General features: G+C 41.7%; 1 long non-coding RNA gene across 1 annotated transcript; it reads left to right on the plus strand.

Moving 5' to 3' along the window:
* The first annotated feature begins 6,624 nt into the window (after window positions 1-6,624).
* On the plus strand, window positions 6,625-8,901 carry LOC133828679 (uncharacterized). Its single transcript, XR_009891286.1, has 3 exons — window positions 6,625-7,635; window positions 8,199-8,269; window positions 8,658-8,901. It is a non-coding gene; the product is annotated as an uncharacterized LOC133828679 (long non-coding RNA).
* Window positions 8,902-21,746: the final 12,845 nt, after the last annotated feature.

Here is a 21,746-nt window from a genome sequence, read left to right on the forward strand (position 1 = left end):
AATGATCAACCGCCGCTTCAACTCTTGGAAATTGGTCTCACATCTGTCTGACCACACGAACTTCAAGTTTTTGTGTGTCAACTCTGTCAAAGGTGTTGTGATTCTTGAGAACCCTTCAACATAACATCGATGGTACCCCGCCAGACCAAGGAAACTCCTAATATCTGAGGCACTCCTTGGCCTTGGTCAATCCCTCACTACCTCTGTCTTGACTGGATCCACCATAATCGCGTCCTTACTCACAATGTAACCTAAGAATGTTACCCAAGGCAACCAAAACTCACACTTCTTGAACTTATCATATAATATGTTCTCCCTCAACCTCTGAAGTACTAACTGGAGGTGTTGCTCGTGCTTTGTCTCTAATTGAGAGTAGACCAGTATATCATCGATGAAGACAATCAAAAACTTGTCCAAATATTCCATGAATACTTTGTTCATCATATCCATGAATGTTTTTGGGGCATTGGTCAATCCAAATGAGATGACAAAAACTCATAATACCTATACCTCATGCGAAAATATGTCTTCGGATATCCTCATCTTTGATCCTTAGTTGGTGATAACCAGATCGAAGATCAATCTTTGAGAACATCGTTTTACCCTACAGCTAGTCAAATAAATCATCGAACCTTGGCAGTAGATACTTGTTCTTGATAGTCAGCTTGTTCAATTCCTTGTAGTCAATAGACATCCTCAATGTCCCATCCTTCTTCTTCCCAAACAGCATTGGGGCACCCCAAGGTGAGAAACTAGGTCTAATGAACCCTAAGTCAAGTAACTCCTACAGTTGTACCTTCAACTCCTTCAGTTATGTTGGCATCATTCTGTATGGTGCTCTAGATACTGGTTTTGTTCCCGATGCCAACTAAATCTCCCAATGCAACGGTAACCCCGATAGATCCTCCGAGAATACGTCTAGGAACTCACAGACCAATTTGGTCTCCTACGGTCCAACAAGTACATCATTGGCGATATCCACAATGCTAGCTAAGAATCTTATGCCACCTCCTTGCAATAGATCTCTAGCCTTCAGTGTCAAAATCATAGGGACGTGAGGCCCGTTCACAACACCCACAAATAGAAACAGGTTATTTCCCTCACGCTCAAAGGTCACTATCCTTCTCTTACAGTCTATGGTTGCCCCATACACGGCTAACCAATCCATGCCCAAAATTATATCAAAGTCTTCCATAGCTAACTTGATCAGGTCCACTGACAACACCCTACTATCCAGTGTTGGGAATAGTTCCCTTAAAGCAATTGTAGTTGATAAATGTTTTAAATGAAATAAATAATTGAATTGAATTATTATATAAATAGACTATGTTCGATATTATATTATAATATTAAGTGAATATCAGAAAATTCCAAAGTTTATCTATGTGGTCTTTCTCATATTGGTATGGGAGGATCGAGATTAAGATAATAAACTTAAATAGTTCGTAGTAAAATAAAGTTATTGAATCTTTAGATTAATTACTGCTAGTACGGCGGTCCACTAGTATTATGAATACATGTGACCTAGATTCGGGTTACTAGTGTAGTAGGACACTTTAGTGGAGGTACTTTGCATATTGAGAGTATGTAGAACTGGACCAGATGTGAATTGTTAATACTTGTTTAAACACTATTTCATAGTATTAATCAAACACATCAAACAATGATCATATACACAATAATCTTAATCTCGAAGTTACTATGAACGCCTATATATGTCATCTGATCATTTGATTCATGTGTTAAGGTTTGTCAAAATGTTCAGGCTAAGAACAATTGTTTTGGGGACTCAATGATGTATGTGGTTGGGGACGTAGTTTAACAGATGTGGAATCTATACCTTCTTATAGATTGAATAATGGTTCCCTATTGGGTTGACTTTTGGAACTTAAAAGGTTATGAGCGCTCAGGTCGCAAACTTGCTGTGGCACAACCTTCACTAGTTAAGTCAATGCTATTCTAGGAACAAGATATAGCTAAAAGGGTAAAACGGTAATTTTATTCCCTTTTAATCATGAACCATTAATAGAGGATTAACGTTGTATGTAATGATTATATCAATGGACACTTTATTCTTAATAAAGTACTTAGTAAATATATGTCTATAATTATCAAGAGTTCAATCTCATATTTTTAGTGGAGTAATCATGAGATTAATAAATATGATTATTTAATCAAAGAGCTTTGATTAATAATGTTCTATTTGTTGGAGCTTGATATTATAGGTCCATAGGTCCTCAGGGTATCTCTATCAACACCATATCAAAGTAAGAGTTGATACAAGGGTATAACGATAATTTGGGAATTTGAGAAGAATTTTATTCTACGGGTCAAGTATGCAATTATATGATAATTGAGATTGAATAATTAATTTAGAATTAATTATTAATTTTGAAAATATATTTATTAATTTAAAGATATAAAATTTCGAATTTCATATATATATAAATAAATAAATAAAATTTTGAAATTAATTATTTTATTTGAGTGGGAGAAAATAAAATTGGTAAGTCAAAAATAGTTTTTTGATTTATTGAATTTTAAAAGATGATGATAATTATGATCATCAATTTGAATTTTGAATTTTAAATTTAAAATTTTTAAATATGGTTGTGATCTTTTCCTTAAAAAAATTAATACCTTATTTTATGGGAGATTAATTTAGTTAAATAATTAAATAAAAGAAAAATACAAATCTCTGAAAAGGAAATAGCAGTACACGCCTGACACAGTCCAAGGACTGTGCCATGCGTGTACTACTTGTACTTATATTGTATCAGTGTATTTTTTATTTTATTTATTTAATAATTTGAAATTAGTTTTTTTCAAATTTGGTAAGTTAGATATTTACCTAAATCAAATTCTATCATTATTATTATATTATATTACATTACTATTATTATTATGAATAATAAGGTAATATAAATCTCTATATATATGATATAGAAGAAGAAGAGAAAGATACACAAGACAACATACACAGAATACAAAGAACACAAATCATTCAGAGCTTTTTGTCAGAGAAAAAGTTTTTCCTTCTTCTTCTTTATTCTAGCCATTCTCATACCATAATCAAGGTTGTCATGTGTTGAGAAATACTTGTGATTCCTAAAATACAGATTCATGTTCTCTATGTGCCCATACACATCTTGAGGTGTATAGAACACTTCGAAAGATCGTGGTTTGAGTGCTTAAAGCTTTGCATTGGAAGATTGATAAATATACAAAAAGACTCAATGACACTTAATAGGCTTCAAGAGGTAAAAGTTTATGTTCTTGATTTTTTGTGTTTGTATGTTGTATATAAATATATTGTATATTTATATACATATTTGTTGCACGATTAATAGTATTGTATGATAATGTTTCTGAATTGTTTTCTGATCTGTAAAATATGCACGCAAGTGTACATGCTTGTGTCAAGTAATAAATTCCGGAAGAACGGATACCTTCCCATGGAGACTATTAACCTACTACCAATAACTGTTCTTTACTTTATATTTTTCAAGTAAAATTAAGATGAATAGATCTAGCTATAAACACAATTTCAATAACTAAAAACAAAACAATTAATCAAAGGATAAAAATCAATAATAAAAAGACCTAGGGTATTAATTTCATCAACTTTTCATTCTATTAATTTTATTAATTAGTTCTAAATTTCTTTCTTCCTATTCTAATACCAGGTTAACATAAATCGATTCCTATTCTTTTTCAAGATGTAAGATCTCAACTAATATGCAAGTTTTCTACATCTCTGTGATAAACTTAAACATATAGCAGGCATTAAGCATAGAAACCTAATTACAACACAAGTCATACAGGTACTTTCGTCCAATATGTAACCTATGTTTATATTGATCAAAATCATATACTTTCGTCGAATTTTGAATCAAAATCATAAATCAAGCAAATATTGATCAGATATTTACTAGCAATAAGCAAACATTATATAGATCATAATAAAGAAGAAGAATTAATAGAACATCATAATAACATTAAATAGAAATCCAAGCGACTACATTAACCCCTAGATAGAGGTGTTTAGTTCATATCTATTGACATGTGAAATTGGCCAACGGTCGTATGTACAGTATACGACAGCTTTTGAACGGAATGAATATAATATATGACAGAGTACAAATATCTAAACAAAACACACAGGAATTTATAGTGGTTCAGCTCTGTTCTTCTGAACAGTAATAACCTAATCCACTTAGTATTTAGTATTGAACCGCTCGATAGACAATTACAAAGATCAACTCAGAGTTTCACTAGTAACAAGTTCGCCCAAAATTTCGATCAAAAAAGTCCAGAAAAAGAGGTCCCCATAAACGAAGCCCTGGGTAGTACCCAGGGGCTGTTACATGATCATTAAGAGTGGGATCGTGGTTTGGTACACGATCATTGAGAGTGAAGATACGTGTACACCCTCACATGATTATGAGATCGTGGGTCTTCCCGTTGTCTTCTCTGGATCGTGGTCGATAATTCACGATTGAGACCTTTGAGAAAATGCTAAGTCTTGATTGATCTATGAGACTTATGAGCTAGGCTCGACGACCCTTTAGAGCTATGGTGCTAGGCCCGTTGGTCCTCTGGGTGCTAGGCCTGCGATCTTTTGGATGCTAGGCCTATTGATCTTTTAGGTGCTAGGCCTGTTAATCTCAATTTGAATGAGCGTGAGTTTTACCTAATGAAATGTCTTTGGGAGTGTAGGCCAACCACCCCGAGGGGTTCTTGGGCATGCTTGGGTTGACCACCCCTAGGGTTGGGATCAGGCCGACCACCCCAAGGGGGCCAATGTCAGGCCAACCAACCCTAGGGGTTTTAGGCCTGGTTGACTTTCTATAGGTCCTAGACCTATCTTTTTTACTCATCGATCTTTTTTCAATACTTCGTCGTTTTTCCCAGATTTGTGATGCCACGTGCTGCTTTCTTATTCGCCACATTATCTCTGGATTTTTTAGGGATAACATTTGCCCCCAAGTTTATCGTAATGTGTTCAACATTACGGTAAATTTGATCTTGGCCCAAGAAACATATCGTAGCAGTACTTTAACAGCAAAGTCCTTCTGGACATTACATAGTATTTTTATCAACTATCGATAATTTACTCAGCACAAATTTTTCAAGGATAATTGGTAATTCCTAAAAATAATTATATTTTTCAAAGAAAATTAATTTTCTAAAAATCTAGTATATTTTTCAAGGAAATTTGAAGTCCTAAAAATATAATATATTTTTCAAGGAGTTTTGAAGTCCCAAAAATATAATGTATTTTTCAAGGATAATAATTCCTAAAAATACAAAATACTTTTCAAGGAATTTGAATTCCTAAAAATATAAGAAATTTTTCAAGGAATTTGAATTTTTAACCATACCAGATATTTTTCAAGGATTTTGAATTCCTAAAAATATGGTTAGCCTGAGAGGCTATAAGTAGGCCCTCACTCATCTGACTCTTGACCCATGCGCATCTTTCAGGAAGTTCTGAGCTGTGGAATTCTCCATTCTTCATCAACTTTGTGTATCTCCTTTTTGGTAAGTATTCTTTCCCAATTTTTACGTTTTTGATGAATCTGTATGAATCTCCTTGTTTTGTTTTATTTTGATCCAAAATAATTGACTTGTTTGAATCATAGATTGTTCTTTAATCAAAAATTGGCTTGTTCTTTGCCCCTTTTTGCGTGATGCTTAGGGTTTAGATCCCTATAGGCCGACCACCCTTTAGAATCATTGGCCTGGGCGATTTCCAGGCTTAGGAAATTAGGGTTGGGCGATTTCCAGGGTTCCCCATCTAGCCATAGGCGATTTCCAGGGATGTAAATTCCCACATGGGCCTACAAGCCCTAGGGTTTCCATCATGGGCCGACCACCCCTAGGGTCTCCATCCGAGCCGATCACCTCTAGGACTTCCCTTGCATTTCCCTTGCCTTATGCGACTTCTAGGCTCACATACCCCATCATGGGTCGAGCACCTTAGGGTTTACATTATGGGAAAACCACTACACTCCCTGGGCGATTTCCAGGGATCCAGGGTCTACAGTTGTTGGCCCAAGCATAGACCGACCACTTGGGACCCTAAAAAGAAATTCCCTTCTTTATTGATCTCTTTGGGGTCTTCCTTGTACTGTATAATTTATCAGAGACTTGAACCTTAGTCCTCTGGCATTTTTCTAAGGTTTGCATCCCTAGGGTGGTTGGCCTACGGTGGTAGGCCAACAACCTACGCCCCTTCTTTCAAGATTTGTAAGCTTAGGGACTCAGGGTGGTTGGCCTAGGCTTAGCTCCACTAAGTCGACCCCCCCTTTAAGACTTCGTTCAATTTTTCCAAATCTAGTGGAGTCTTATGGTGGTTGGCCTGAGCTTAGTCCCACTGGGACGAGATGGGTGAGAGGAGATACTTGGGACCGGACATGGTCCAGAGGACAAGTGAGGCCATAGAGAAGATCCGAGCTAGGATGCTCGCATCTCAGAGCAGGCAGAAAAGTTACGCTGATCCTAAGCGTAGGGATGTGGAGTTTCAGGTTGGTGATCACGTCTTCCTTCGAGTTTCACCTCTGCGAGGGGTGAGGAGGTTTGGTAAGAAGGGAAAGTTGAGCCCTAGATTCATTGGACCATTCGAGATCCTGGAAAGGATTGGTCAGGTGGCTTACAGGTTAGCCTTGCCACCATCGTTGTCTGGAGTTCATGATGTGTTTCATGTCTCTATGCTTCGGAAGTATGTCTCAGATGTGACTCATGTTTTGAGGCATGAAGATTTGGAGTTACAGGCAGATTTGGCTTATGATGAGAGACCAGTTCAGATCTTGGACCGAAAAGATAAGGTGTTGCGAAACAAAACAATTCCTTTAGTTAAGGTGCTGTGGAGAAACAGTAAGGTCGAGGAGGCGACCTGGGAGCTTGAGACAGCTATGCGGGATCAGTATCCGGAATTGTTCAGGTAAATTTCGAGGACGAAATTCTTATTAGGAGGGGATAGTTGTAACGACCCAAATTCACTAATAAGGCTTAAGGGCCTTGATTAGTATGCCGGGAGGGCATGATGGGAATTATGTGTGATTATTATGATTAAGATGTATGATTATGATTTTAAGCATGTTATATGACTATGTGAATTATATTATGTGATAATTATGATATGTGAATTGTACTGTGTGGGTGCTGTGATACAAACGTGGTGCACGTGCCAAGGCGGTCCTAGGAAACTAGATAAAGGTAACTGGTGACTTGGTAACCTGTGTAACCATTAGTAACTATAGAAAGTAACAGGTTTCTTTGGGAAAGTGGTAGAATTGCAAAGTTAGGGAAAGGACAAATAAGCCCTTGAGGTCTAGTTAGTAAGTGATATTAATGGAGGGTTAAAATGGTAATTTGGTAGTAAATAGATGAGTTTGAGCTGAGGGAATAACATATACGTATAATATTTTGGAGAGGGGTTTATGCTGAATGGTGGAAACCTAGAATTAGAACAAAAAGGAGATAGAAAGGAGAAGCAGAAATCTAGACTCTTGGAAGGAGAATCAAGGGATGTCTGAAGTTATCAACCAAGTTTAGGCCAAGAAAACTCAGAGAATTTGGAAACCAAGGGGGAAGAAGGTCAAGAGCTGGAGGTTGAACCTATCACTTAAGGTAAGGTCTCTGTATGTTTATTAGATTTGTTTTGTTAAGGTTTAGGGAATTTGAAGTGTGGGTTGTGCTTGAATTCAAGTTGTGCATAACTTTTCTGGTTTGAGTTGTCAAGTGGGAATTCAAGAGTGAATTTTAGGATTGAAGGTGTGAGTGAGCTTAGGCATGATGTCTTTGGGTTGTTGTGAGGTTTGTTAGGGGTTTAGAGTTGGTTTTGGGACTTAGGATAGAGTTTGGGGTGAATTGGTGAGGTTGGAGCTCGGGAAAATGCGAAGGAAAACCCAGAAATCTGGGTCTGCGATGGTGTGCCGCGGCACGGCTTTTGCTTGCCGCGGCCTAGGGGTCTCTGGAGGTGGGTGCCGCGGCACAAGGAATGTGGTGCCGCGGCACAAGGCAAATTTCAGGGAGTGATATTTTGCAATTTTTGACCTTTGCTCCGGGGGTTCGGGGGATGTCTCCGGGATGTTGTTCTAGGGTTTTGGGGGTTCCGAGAGTGTGGATTAGGTACCGGGAAGGTAGTCTTGGATTGGTTAATGACAAGGAATATTATATTTGTGTTTGATTAGGACTTTGGAGAAGCTCGGGATAGAGGACCGTGCTTGTGGCTACGTGATATCGGAAACCAGCGAATTGAAAGGTAAGAACACTGCACCCGAATGTATGATTGTGATGGGACTAAGTGCTCCCGAGAATTGTTTTGTGTCATCGTTGGTATGATGCCAAGGGACACGTGTAAGCGGTCTAAGAGTACCGTTCATGAATTTAGCGCATGGGACGCGAATTGGCCACTGGGAGCCAGAAACGAAAGGATAACAGAGGGAGCAGCTTGTGAGCGCTAGCCCTGGTTACCATCTGTGCATTGTGTTATATGAGTTGAAATGCTCTGTATATGAAATACTTGACTATTGATATGCTTGAGTTTATGAGATGTTATAAGTGAGATTGACTTGACAGCTAAATGTGCATGCTCTATTATTGATATATGTTCTTGCTGGGCCTTGGCTCACGGGTGCTTCGTGGTGCAGGTAAGGGTAAGGGCAAGCTGGACCAGGCCTGAGGTGGAGAGCTCCGAGGTGAAATGTACATAGCCAGCCGTTCGATCACCACGGTCGAGGAGTGTGTCAGGACGGAGATTACCTAACCACTCATTTTGCCTTAGTATGGCTGTTGATGTATATAGACTTTGTAACTTTTGTAAATGACTTTTAAACTGTCATTTTTGGGATCCCTTGTACATAAACAATGTTTAGTCATGAAAATGTATCTTTTGAGACCAAAACTCTTTTAACCTTAGTTCCTCTACTATTTGAGTAACACGCTTTTACTTTAAATACTTGATTAGCAAGTTTGGCACATTATAAACACACAGTGTAACGGTCTTGGCTATCCAGGGCGTTACAACTGGGTAGAGATGTCGCGTACTCATCGCTTGCTTCTGATGACTTTAATGAGACTACGTTCGAGCTTGAATCTCATTCAGAAGGTTCGACACTATATCACCTTTATTTTATGATTCATATGTGCTTGATATCCTTCTAACATTTGATCTTCTTTTGCAGGTTCATACATGTTCGGTTTTGTGCATACCCAGTAGAGGTCGACTCCTACTGAGGCCAGTCCTTCTGTCCGAGCAGCTAAGAGGGTAAGGATTAAGACTGAGTCGATAATGGAGGTTCCTTCGAGGTGTCTCCTGTTCTGCGCCTGCTCCCTTATTTGAGCCATACCAGTTTGCCATACAGAATCTAGGTGCGATCATGGATCAAGCATCCCATCTGGAGCAGACAACAATGACTTTTAATGGGATTAAGAATGAGGACTTGAGCGCCATCCTCACGAAGTCACTCCTTGACATTCAGAGTGTAAGTCCTCTACAGTTTTCTTCTTATCTAGTTGGCTTATGTGCTAACGTTTATCTAACACTTGTATGTTTTTTTTAGGCATTGATGTTGGTCTCCCATGTCTGTGATAGGTCTGTAGGGTATACCTCTACACTTTCCAACCTTCGTTCTAAGCTTAAAACTGTCTGCCAGAAGGTGCTAGACCTTAGGCACGTTCTTGGCTCCAGGGATGCAGACATTACTTTGAAAGATGAAGAGATCAAAACTCTTCACAGTATCGTGGAGCTCAAACAGCAAAAAGTGACCGAGTTGACTCTCAGGATATTCCAGATGGAGGGGAAACTTGGCGATTAGCTCTAGTAGTCTGAAGTTGAGAAAGAGAAGCTTATTGCTAACATGGACCAATTGCGGAAGGATGCTCTTATTGAGAAGGAGCAAGAGGTCAAGGCTGCCCAGGACAAGGATCGAGAGGAGTATTCAAATATAGTTTTCTCTTGCTTCTACTTGATCTGGAAGTCCAATAAAGATTTGAACTTGGATTTCCTTTTTGAACTTGGATTTCCTTCCTGAGAAGACGCGAGCGAAGGAGCTTAGGAAGTGTCTGGCTCGTGAGGCTACCGAGGCTAAGGGTTGTCTTTCAGATGATACTCCTCACCCTAGTTAGTCTTCTTTTGGTCTTTTATTCTGTCTTTCCTTCCATGCCATTTGGGGGGGGGGGGGGGGGGGGCACCTTGTACTTGACAGTTTTTACATATGACATTTTATGCCTTTATGATTTTTTGTTATGAGTACTCAATGCATTGATTAAAAAAATTTATTTCCAATGCTTACTAAGTATATCAACTCACAACCCTCATTGGTTCAGGTATCAGTATACTTTGAACACATGTATTTCACGTGACATACTAAGCCTACTCTTTTATATTTTTCATACTAACAACCATGGTAATGTGAGTAGTATGATACTTCACCAAGTACCATGAATAAAACAGGTCAGGTCGACAACCCCATGGGTGATAGGCTGACCACCCTATAGGGTTGATGGATTGGTCGACCACCCTATAAGGGACATGGCTAGGATTCTCCTCGCCAATGCCTTTTTTGTTTTTGTTTTTTGCCCTTTCAGAACAAATGTCCTAGAAAAACTTGAGCTTGCTTAGTACTTAAGGTCATGCCCTCATTACTTGTGTATACCCCGATCGGTATGTACTATATGCCCCCCAAGTGATCATGGGTTTAAAAGCCTTGTCACTTGCTACTTGACCTTGCCTTGCTTTGATCGTTTAGACACATAGTACTATCCTTTTCACCCAATGATGCAAGCAGCAAATGCTTGTCCCTAATTGGTAGTCGGATGATGGTTTCACACTCAGTAGTAATGATACCTATACACAGATGCAGATTGTGTAGCAAGTGTCGATCACGATCTACATAATCTCTCGTGTACTTGTTATAATGATTATAGACAGAAGTGTCTAAGTTGGACCAACTGGGTCTAGATGGGCTAATAGAGCCTGTAACGAGTCTTAGATCAAATTATCGATCAATCCCTCAAGGACCAGATTCGATTATGATCAGATGATGGCGACTGGTCTTCGGACTAGTCTCTTTTTCATCGTATGGTTCGATAGGTTCCTCAAGAACCAGGATCGAACGTGATCAAATAATGTCGATTAGTCCTCAGACCAATCTCTTTTGTTGATCGTATAGGTCGATAGGTTCTTCAAGAACCAAGATCGAACATGATCAAATAAATTGGCGACAAGGTCCTAAGACCTATCTCTTGTTTGGATCGTATGGGTCGATAGGCTCCTCAAGAACCAAGATCGAACATGATCCATAATTTGATGACAAGTTCTTAGGACCTGTCTCTCTTGTTGATCGTGTGGGTCGATAGGTTCCTCAAGAACCAGGATCGAACATGATCAAATAGTTTGGCAACAAGGTCCTAGGACCTATCTCTTTTTTGGATCGTATGGGTCGATAGGCTCCTTAAGAATCAAGATCGAACATGATCCATTAATTTGGCGACAAGGTCCTAGGACCTGTCTCTTGTTTGGGTCATATGGGTCAATAGGCTCCTCAAGAACCAAGATCGAACATGATCCATTAATTTGGCGACAAGGTCCTAGGACCTGTCTCTCTTTTGGATCGTATAGGTCGATAGGCTCCTCAAGAACCAAGATCAAACATGATCCATTAATTTGGCGACAAGGTCCTAGGACCTGTCTCTCTTTTGGATCGTATGGGTTGATAGGCTCCTCAAGAACCAAGATTGAACATGATCCATAATAATTTGGCGAGAAGGTCTTCAGACCAATATCTTGTTCGGATCTTATGGGTCGATAGGTCCCCCAAGGACCAAAATCAAACATGATCTAATAGGGTTGATAGGTCTAAAGCACAAGTCCCTCATTGAAAGGAATTTAAAGAATTAAGTGAAAATTAAGAAATTAAATTCATTCATTCACTGAAGCATAATGGTTATTTCATAGATAATTCAAAAATAATACATTTGCCTCCTACTCAGCTATGCTTCTTTCCACCAAGTATTTGACGGGAACAACATATAGGGTGTTCGCATCTTTGGCACTAGCAAGCTTGGATAAGGCATTAGCATTGGCATTTTGCTCCCTCGGGACTTGTGTAATCAAGTATATCTTGAATTGTGTCAACAAGTCCTTCACCTTGTTCAAGTACTGCACCATCCTAAATCCCTTGGCTTGATACTCCCCCAGTACCTGGTACACCACTAGCTAGGAATCGCTAAATATCTCCAGGGACTATGCATGCACATCTTGAGACAAGCGTAATCCCACTAATAATGCCTCGTACTCAGCCTCGTTGTTTGAAGCGTTGAATCCAAATCTGAGAGCGCAATGGATTCTGTGATTCTTCGGAGTGATCAGTATGATTCTTGCGCCTGAGTTGTGTTCATTGGATTCTCCATCAACATATAGCTTCCATACAAGAGTATCTCCTTCCTTCTTTGTATCTCCATTCTCTTATTGGTAGGAAAGGTCTTCAAGGTTGGTTCCTTCAACTATGAAGTATGCCAATGCTTGTCCTTTTATCATCGTCCTCGTATGATAAGTGATATCAAATTGTCCTAGTTCCACTGCCCACTTGAGTAATCATCCCAAGGCCTCTGGATTCTAAAGAACTTGTCTCAGCGGTTGATCGGTCAGGACTCGTATCAAGTGAGCTTGGAAATATGGACGCAGCTTTCGAGAGGCGATTACTGAACTGTAGGCTAGCTTTTCAAGAGGGGATACCTAGACTCCACACCTACTAGCCTTTTACTGATATAGTACATAGGGTGTTGTACCCTGTTCTCTTCTTTTACCAAAGCAGCGTTGATTCCATGCTCGGTGATTGCCAAATAGATGAATAGTACTTCACCATATATTGGCTTAGCTAGGAGGGGAGGTTGAGCGAGATGATCCTTCAAGGCTTGGAAAGCTTTCTCACATTCCTCGTTCCATTGGATCTTCTTGTTGCCCCTCAGTAAGTTAAAGAAAGGGACACTCTTGTTCGTAGACTTTGATAGGAACCTACTAAGAGCAGCTACTCTCCTTGTTAAGCTTTGCACTTCTTTGATTGTGGTAGGTGACTTCATGTTGATCAATGCTGTGATCTTCTCGAGGTTAGCCTCGATTCCACATGAATTGACTATGTATCCGAGAAACTTACTAGAACCAACTCCAAACGAGCACTTGAGAGGGTTTAACTTCATGCTATACTTTCTAAGTATTTCAAAGCATTCCTCCAAGTCTTAAATGTGCCCTCTAGCATCTTTATATTTGACCAACTTGTCATTGACATATACCTCCATATTTTTTCTGATCAAGTCTTGGAACATGCCATTCACTAAACGATGGTAGGTGGCTCCTGCATTCTTCAAGCCACATGACGTTATCTTATAACAGTACAATCTCTTGTCTGTCCAGAAGCTGGTATGTTCCTCGTCGAGAGGGTGCATAGTTATTTGATTATACCCAGAATATGCATCCATGAATGAGTGTCTTTCATGTCTTGCAGTTTCACCGACCAGTTGGTCTATTCTGGGTAGTGGGAAACAGTCTTTGAGGTAGGCCTTGTTTAGATCTTTGAAGTCCACACATGCCCTCCACTTCCTGTTTGGCTTTGGGACCAGCACAGGGTTTGATACCCAATCTAGGTAGTAGGCCTCCCTTATAAAACCATTTTCCCTGAGCTGCTCGACCTCCTCCTTCAGGGCTTGAGATCGGTCTTTGTCAAGCAGTCTCCTCTTTTCCTGCATCGGTGGGTAGTTTTTTTCCACATTATGGACATGGCTTATTACGGATGGAGAAATTCCATCCATTTCCTTATGTGACTAGGCAAAGACGTCCTGGTTCTTCTTCAAAAATTCTACCAACTGTGCCATAATTTCCACCTTTAGCTCCTTCCCAACTTTAATTACTTTAGTCGGGTCCTCCTCATCTAGTAGGACTTCGTCAAGTTCTTCGACTGGTCCTACCCCCATGACGCCATCCCCAAAGCGAGGATCGATGTCGTTTCCCTCGCTTTGGGAAACTTGCTATAATAACAAATCTTCCTTAAAAGGATCCCTTGGCTCCAGTAGAGTGCTTCTTTCAACGTCAACTTTCATGTTGACAACCTCATTGGTTCCTTCATTCCCTTCGCAACAGGTTACTACCATGTTGTTTACACATGATCCTTTCTTTTCCTTGACCACTGATGCATTATAGCATTCCCGTGCCTCCCTTTGGTTACCATGTATGCATCATTTCCCTGCGCTTGTGGGGAACTTCAAAGACAGATGCCAGATAGAAACTACTGCTTGTACTGCCATCGGGAGGGGTCTCCCGAGCACTACAATTTAAGCAGATGAGCAATCTACCACCTGGAACTCTGCCATCATAGTCTCATGCCTAGGGGCATCCCCCACCGTGACCGGTAGTCTGATAGTTCCTATTGGTGCTAGGCATTCTCCCATGAACCCATATATCACTTGGGAACACGGCGTCAAGTCCTTAACTGTGAGCTTCATCTTCTTGAGGGATGATTTGTAGATGATATCTACTGAACTTCTCGTATCCACCAAGCATCTCTTCCCTCAGACATTGGAAATTTGAATGGTAAGGACCAGAGGGTCATTGTGGGGGTATCTCACGTGCCTAGCGTCATCCTCCGTAAAAGTTAGAGTTTCTATTTCATACTTCGGATTTTTTGGAGACCGCTCCTCGAATGCCATGCACTGGGAAAACTCCCCTACCTTATGTCTTACGGTCCTTGCATGTCGCTCATGAGCATTGTTACTATTGCCTGCTATGTGGGGCCCCCACATATGGTATCCATTGTGAAGTCCTGTCAGGAACGAGTTTCCTAATACACAGCGAAATGGTGGTGGGTTGGCCCAGTGTACAACAAAAATTTTGTAACATATTTAAACTACCTTTAAATATGCAGATCCATTAATATACATACATTAATCATAAACAAGAAAATAATAAAAAAAACATACCTCTTGATGCATAGCAAGTGTCCTTGCTATCTTTTCGTAATTTGAACGAACTTCCTATCCAAGCTGCTCCCAGGTACTCACACCAAGATCTTCCACAATGTTTTCTACACCTCAAGAAGTGTGTGGGTACTTAGAGAATAAAAGATAGTTAATTTCTGATTCTACTTGATGTACTCAACACATGAGATCAAGATAATAGGCCTCAGATTGATTATTTATCTTTTTCAGGGAGAGATAGAAAAGTATCGTTCTTTTCTTTTTGGAGTGAATAACATAGTGTCTTCTCATTTTCTGATCAGTCTAACTTAAATAGAAAATATTTAAATTTAGAAAATAAATCTGTAACCAATTTACAATTTATCTTTTAATTAATTAATTATCTCATTAATGAAAATATCAAAAATCTAACTTTTGAATTTTCCATTAATTAATTAATTAATAAATAAAATTGAAAAAATCGATCCCTGAAAAATGTGTAATACAGGCCACACACAGTCCATGGACCGTGTGTGCCGTGTACCACCCTATATTTTACGGATATTTGATTTTTTTAATAATTATTTAATTATTTATTCAAACTATCCTATCTGATAAAAATCCAACAACGTGATAATTAATTCAAATTTGAATTAATTATCTTTTTAACTAATTATCAAATATAATTAATTATTTGAATAAATATCAATCTTCTAAATTCAAATCCAATTTGAACCTATCAAATTATTATCTCTCACTCAAATAAAGATATTTAATTAATTCTACCAATTAACAAAAACCAATTTAAATTTTGAAATTAAATATTTAATTTATTATAATTTCAAAAATTATAATTAATTATTTAATATAATTTTGAAAATAAATTTAATTATTTAATATAATTTTGAAAATTACATAATAATTTATTTTGTTAATCACAACTAATCTGTAATTAATTAATTAATCACAATTATCACATAATTGCATATTTGGCCTGAAGAACAAATTTCTTCTTAAATATGTATTTCAACCATTTTTCCTTTTATATCAACTCTTGCCTTGAATAGTGTTGATAGAGCCGTTGTGGGGACCTATGGACCTATAATTCCAAGCTCCAATAAATTTGAGATTATTAATTAAATAATCTTAATTTATTAATCTCATGATTACTCCACTATAAATATGAGACTGCACTCTTGTAATTATAGACATTTCATTTACTGAGTACTTTATAAAATAAAGCGTCCATTGATATAATCATTACATACAAAACAACCCTCTAATAATGGTTCATAATTAATCGGGAATAAAATTATCGTTTTACCCTTTTAATTATATATTGTTTCCTTAAGTACCATTGACTTTACTAGGGAAGGTTAATTCATAACTAAATTATGAATTTGAGCTCATTAACATTTCAGTCCCAAAAATAAACCCTTAAGAGAACCATTATTCAATCTCTTACGAGAAGGTATAGATTCCATATATGTATACTATGTCCCCAACCCTTTACATTAATGAGCTCCCAAAATAAAAGTTTCTAGCCTAATCATTCTGACAGACCTTAACGAGTGAATCAAAGAACTCATATAACATAAAAAGGAGTTCATAGTAACTTCAGGATTAAGATCTATTTGCATATGATCATCAGTTGATATATTTAATTAATATTTCAAAATAGTATTTAACTTAGTATTAATAAACGTATCTGGTCCAGTTATATTGTAACGACCCTAAATTTGCTAATAAGGCTTATGGGCCTTGATTAGTGTGTCGGGAGGGCATAATTGAGTTAAATGTGGTTTGAATGATTTTATTGATTTAAATGCATAATTATATGTGTTATCCAGATTTCCGGATAGCGTTTAGATTGATGACCTCGGGGAAGCAGAATTATCGATGTCTTTCACGGAAGGTGACCAGAGCTCGCGGATGGACAGAAAGGCTTCGCCTCTCCTGTCTAGTATCCGGATTACTCTTCCAAACAAGCACAACACGGAAACTCGTCAACTCTCCCGGACTCCCGAAGGATACCCCTCGGGGAGGCCCCTTCCAGGAGAGGCTCTTCGAGTGGTCTCCGCGGAAACAGTTCGGGGCCCCGCACAGAACAAAACCGAACGGTCGAATCCGGGAGAAGGCATATTTGGAATGATATCCGTCTGACACAGAATCCCGCCTGACACGCCCGTCAGGTCAAAGCCGCACACATCCCAGCACGCCTAAGGGTACCTTTTCGCCTACTGTTCCGCTGACAACTTGGAAAAGACGGCTGACTTTGTGTGTTCCCCATACTTTCACGTAAATATACCCACATAGAGTCTGGTAGCCATGCGACTATAGTAATTGTATCCCCTATTTATGGCTGGTGTAATTAAGACTCATGTACGTAGAGAAAAACCCTAATCCGAAACCCTAGCTATAAAGACTCCTTCCTTTTACAAGAAGGGGGGGAGAGAGGGATCAGAGAACAAAAGACTCTACCAAATTCTCTCTAGCTTCATCTTCTTTAAGAGAACCCGAGAGAAACATTGTGAGTGTGTGAAGTTCTTATGCACCAGCCATCTTACTGTAATCTTTTCCAAGTATAATAACATCGACTCGTGGACTAGGGCTTGTTAACGCCTGAACCACGTAAAAACACTGTTTGTTTAGTTACATTTCAGTATTTCTACGGTTCTTATCTTTTTATTATTCTGTTAGTTATTCGTTTCCGAAAAACTCGGTAAACATTTTGGTGCTTTCATTGAGAGTTGTAGGAAGTTGTTAGTCAGCTCTTTTTCTGTGTACGTTTTTTGTATTCACTTCGTACTAAAGAGATGGTGACTACGCGAAAATCCGCTGTTGACAAAAATGCTACGGTCAACCCCGATACCGTGATGGAAGATGTGGTGCAGAGCGAACCCTTAGACTACCGAGGTGAAGACCCGACATCCCGCCAGGATCAGGTCAGTACCGAAGATACAACATACTTAGAAGACGAAGAAGAGTATGTCCAAGACGGTTATTACAAGGACGGCTGCTACTATGAGAAGGACCCAGAACTGGTCCAAGTAGCCGAAGAACTGGTGGCCACTAAGGCCAAGCTTGCTGAGCAGGAGCGCGTCTCCGAAAGAATGCAACGCATGATGGAACGCCTCCAAAGTAAGTTCGGAGATCTAGGCGACTCGGACGAGGATACCTCTGTTCGGGGTGGTGCTGATGCCCCCATGCCGGATCCAGCCGCTGCTGGACCATCCAAAGCCGCCCCTAACAAGGGCAAAGAAAAAGTTGGAGAGCCTGTGCGCGCTAACGCCCCTGCACCTCCTAAAGGCGTGAATCACCAGGCCGACTGCCCCCCCCGCGCACAGAAGGTCTCTGGCGCTCCTAAGCCCAGACGCCCTTCAGCCCCAAGGGGGCACTCTGTGCCTAAAGGGCCCGGTGCTAAGGCACCCAGGCCTAGGGGAAGGAACAACCGCCCCAGTGATTCCGTCAATCAGGACGGTCGGGCTGCGAACTCGCACTCCGAAGATAGCTGGTCCACGGTGGACCTAAGAAGAAGGTTGGAGGCCAAGTATGAGAAGGCCAAAGGGGAAAAAGCCCGGCCTCGCGGAGATGACCTCCGAAATCATATTAATGACAAGCTCCGGGGACGTGACCTCCCAGAAAGTGATACGAAGAGGCTCGAGGAACAGATTGTTGCCTTGACCAAGCTGGTCCGGAAGCAAAGTGGGGCCCTGTCAGATTCTGAGGAGGAAGACCCGGAACCATGTATTAGGAGGATCGCGGAAACGTCCCTCCCGGATAACTTCAAAATGCCTCACATAGAATTATATGATGGGAGGACAGACCCGCGTACCCACCTAGCTAAATACAATAAAATGATGCAAGTGGCGCGCGTTAGTGAGGACGCCAAATGCATGTGCTTCTCACTCACCCTTACCAAGTCTGCGGAGGACTGGTGGAAAAGATTAGCTCCCGGATCAATCCACAGTTGGAAGGGGCTACAGTCCGCGTTTAGGAGGCAGTTTATTGCTGCCCGCGACCACGACATGGAGGTTGGTTCCCTAACCAACATCAAACAGCAACCCACTGAGAACCTCAAAGCTTTCATTCAGAGAATGATGGAAGCTGCTGCAAAAACCAAGGTCAGCGATGACATGAAGCTGATCGCCCTTCAATCGGGCCTTACTGTCGGCTCCCTGCTATGGGGGGAAATGCAAAGGAGACGGGCAGAAACCCTGTCCGAATTCATGTCAAAAGCTCAGGGAATCATCAACCTTGAGGATGCCTACCAGCAAGCCTTTGGAGTTCCCCCGGCTCCAACCCCTTCCGTGACTGCGCCGAGCTTTGCTTCGCAAGCTCCCGCACCAGTCCTCACGCTTCCAGGAGCCCGATTCACTCCGAGTGTGTATGGGCCTTCCGCGTCTGCTCAGACGCCGGGTCAAACCCATTTCTCTGGGTATGGAGCGGTACAAACCGGATGTAGTATCGCTCCTAGCATGCCGCAGCCGCAAGCGGAAGCCCCGGAACGAAGTTTGAGCCAATCGCGGAGCAAGCGAAGCGGAAGAAACTCCAACCGGGGAGACCATTCAAAGAAACCCCGAAAGGATTATGAGCCCAAGCTCACGGAATATACCAGTTTGATAGACTCGCGAGAGAATGTCTATCGGGCGACCTGTAATATGGTCAACTACAGGAAGCCCCCGAAAGTGTCTCACGGAGGAAGGCGTCCGCGAGACTCCAATAAGAGGTGTGAGTTCCACGGAGACGTGGGGCACACCACGAATGAGTGCCTTCAGCTGAAGGATGAGATCGAGTCCCTGGCAAGAGCGGGACACCTCGGTCAGTGGGTGAGAATACCCATAATCTATCCCGGACAGGGGGTAGTTCACGGAGCTGCATATTCACCGGGACAGAGGGGGGCCGTTAGCGCTCCTGGAGCCGGTCACCCCCAAGCTCCCGGGTCTCAGTTCCCAGCACTTCCTCCTCCACCTGCTCCGGCGCCCATTGCCTTGTTGGCTCCAGGGCCAGGCAACCCATATCCGCCCGGCCTTGCTCCGCCACCCGTTGACGGACACGTCGCCACCATTTCCGGAGGACCACACCTTGCCGGAAGCACCCGCAATTCCCAGAAGAGGTACTTGAAGGAGTTAGAGCACGCCGAGGAGATGTGCGCCTTGGTCCAATCACCTGCTCAACGTCCCCGAATGATGGATCTTCCCATCACCTTCACGGAGGACGATGCTCGACATGTGCACTTCCCCCACAACGATCCCCTCGTGGTGGAAGCCCAGATTGCCAATAAGAAGGTCTCACGGGTCTTGATCGATGACGGAAGCTCCGTGAACATCCTCTTCAAAGCGGCCTTCCACGCGATCGGATTGACCGAGACGGACCTGGCCCCATGCCCCATCCAGCTTCAAGGTTTCAATGGGGACGCACTCATGCCATTAGGCAAAATTCAACTTCCGGTCACCCTCAGAGGAGAAAGCGACGCTTGTGCCTTCAAGCATAGCACATTCGTGGTGGTCGACTGCCCCACGGCGTATAATGCCATCTTAGGCCGACCGGTCCTGATCGATTGTGGGGCCATAACCTCGATACGTCACTTATGCTTGAAGTTTCCCTGCGACGATGGGCGTATTGGCACCCTCCGAGGAGACCAGAGAAGTGCACGGAGCTGTTATAACGTCTCCGTCCGAGCTGTCTACACGGTCCGAGAGACGTTTGCTGCCATTCCTTTGGCGGAAGTATTGCCAGAAACTAGGGATGCTCAGGAGGCATACTTTGACGAACTCGACCCAAGAGTGGGAATCGAGAAAGCAATAGAGCCGATGGAGGAAGTCGAAGAGGTGATCCTCAATCCGGGAGAACCCACCAAGGTCATTCAGGTGGGAAAAAACCTGCCGTCGGCCGTTCGAGATAAGATCGTGGCCACTGTGAAGGATAATCAGGATATCCTGGCATGGTGCCACGCTGATATGACGGGGATTAATCCCAATGTTGCGTGCCACGCACTCAACATAGACCCAGCTGCAACTCCAATTCGCCAAAAGAGGAGGCCGCTGGACCCAGTGAGAGCCGAAGCCGTCAAAGCTGAAGTGGACAAATTGATGTCCATAGGCTTTCTCCAGAAGTCGCACTATCCCGTGTGGTTGGCCAACCCAGTTCTGGTCCCGAAACCCGATGGGTCCTGGAGAATGTGCATTGACTTCACGGACCTAAACAAGGCCTGCCCGAAAGATTGTTTCCCTCTCCCGCGAATCGATCAGATGGTGGACGCTACTTCCGGGTACGAACTCTTATCCTTCATGGATGCGTACTCCGGATACAACCAGATCAAGATGCATGTCGCGGACCAGGAACACACCAGCTTCCTCACGGATAAGGATGTCTACTGTTACGTGGTCATGCCTTTCGGTTTGAAGAATGCTGGGGCGACTTACCAGCGTCTGGTAAACAGAATGTTCAAGGACCAACTGGGGAGGAACATGGAGGTGTACGTGGACGACATGTTGGTAAAGTCCAAGACCTCCGGGGACCACAGTAACGACCTTGAGGAAGCTTTCGCCGTGATCCGAAAGTACGGGATGAAACTAAATCCAAAGAAATATACTTTCGGGGTCTCGTCTGGGAAGTTCCTCGGTTTTATTGTCAGCTCCCGCGGCGTGGAAGCCAACCCTGAGAAAATAAAGGCGTTCATAGATATGCCTTCCCCCCGGAAGCATAAGGATGTCCAAAGCGTCACCGGAAGGATAGCTGCTCTCAGTCGCTTCGTATCCAAGGCCACCGACAAGTGTATCCCCTTCTTC

Source organism: Humulus lupulus, chromosome 1 (genome assembly GCF_963169125.1).
Source record: "Humulus lupulus chromosome 1, drHumLupu1.1, whole genome shotgun sequence".
In the NCBI taxonomy this organism is placed as follows: Eukaryota; Viridiplantae; Streptophyta; class Magnoliopsida; order Rosales; family Cannabaceae; genus Humulus; species Humulus lupulus.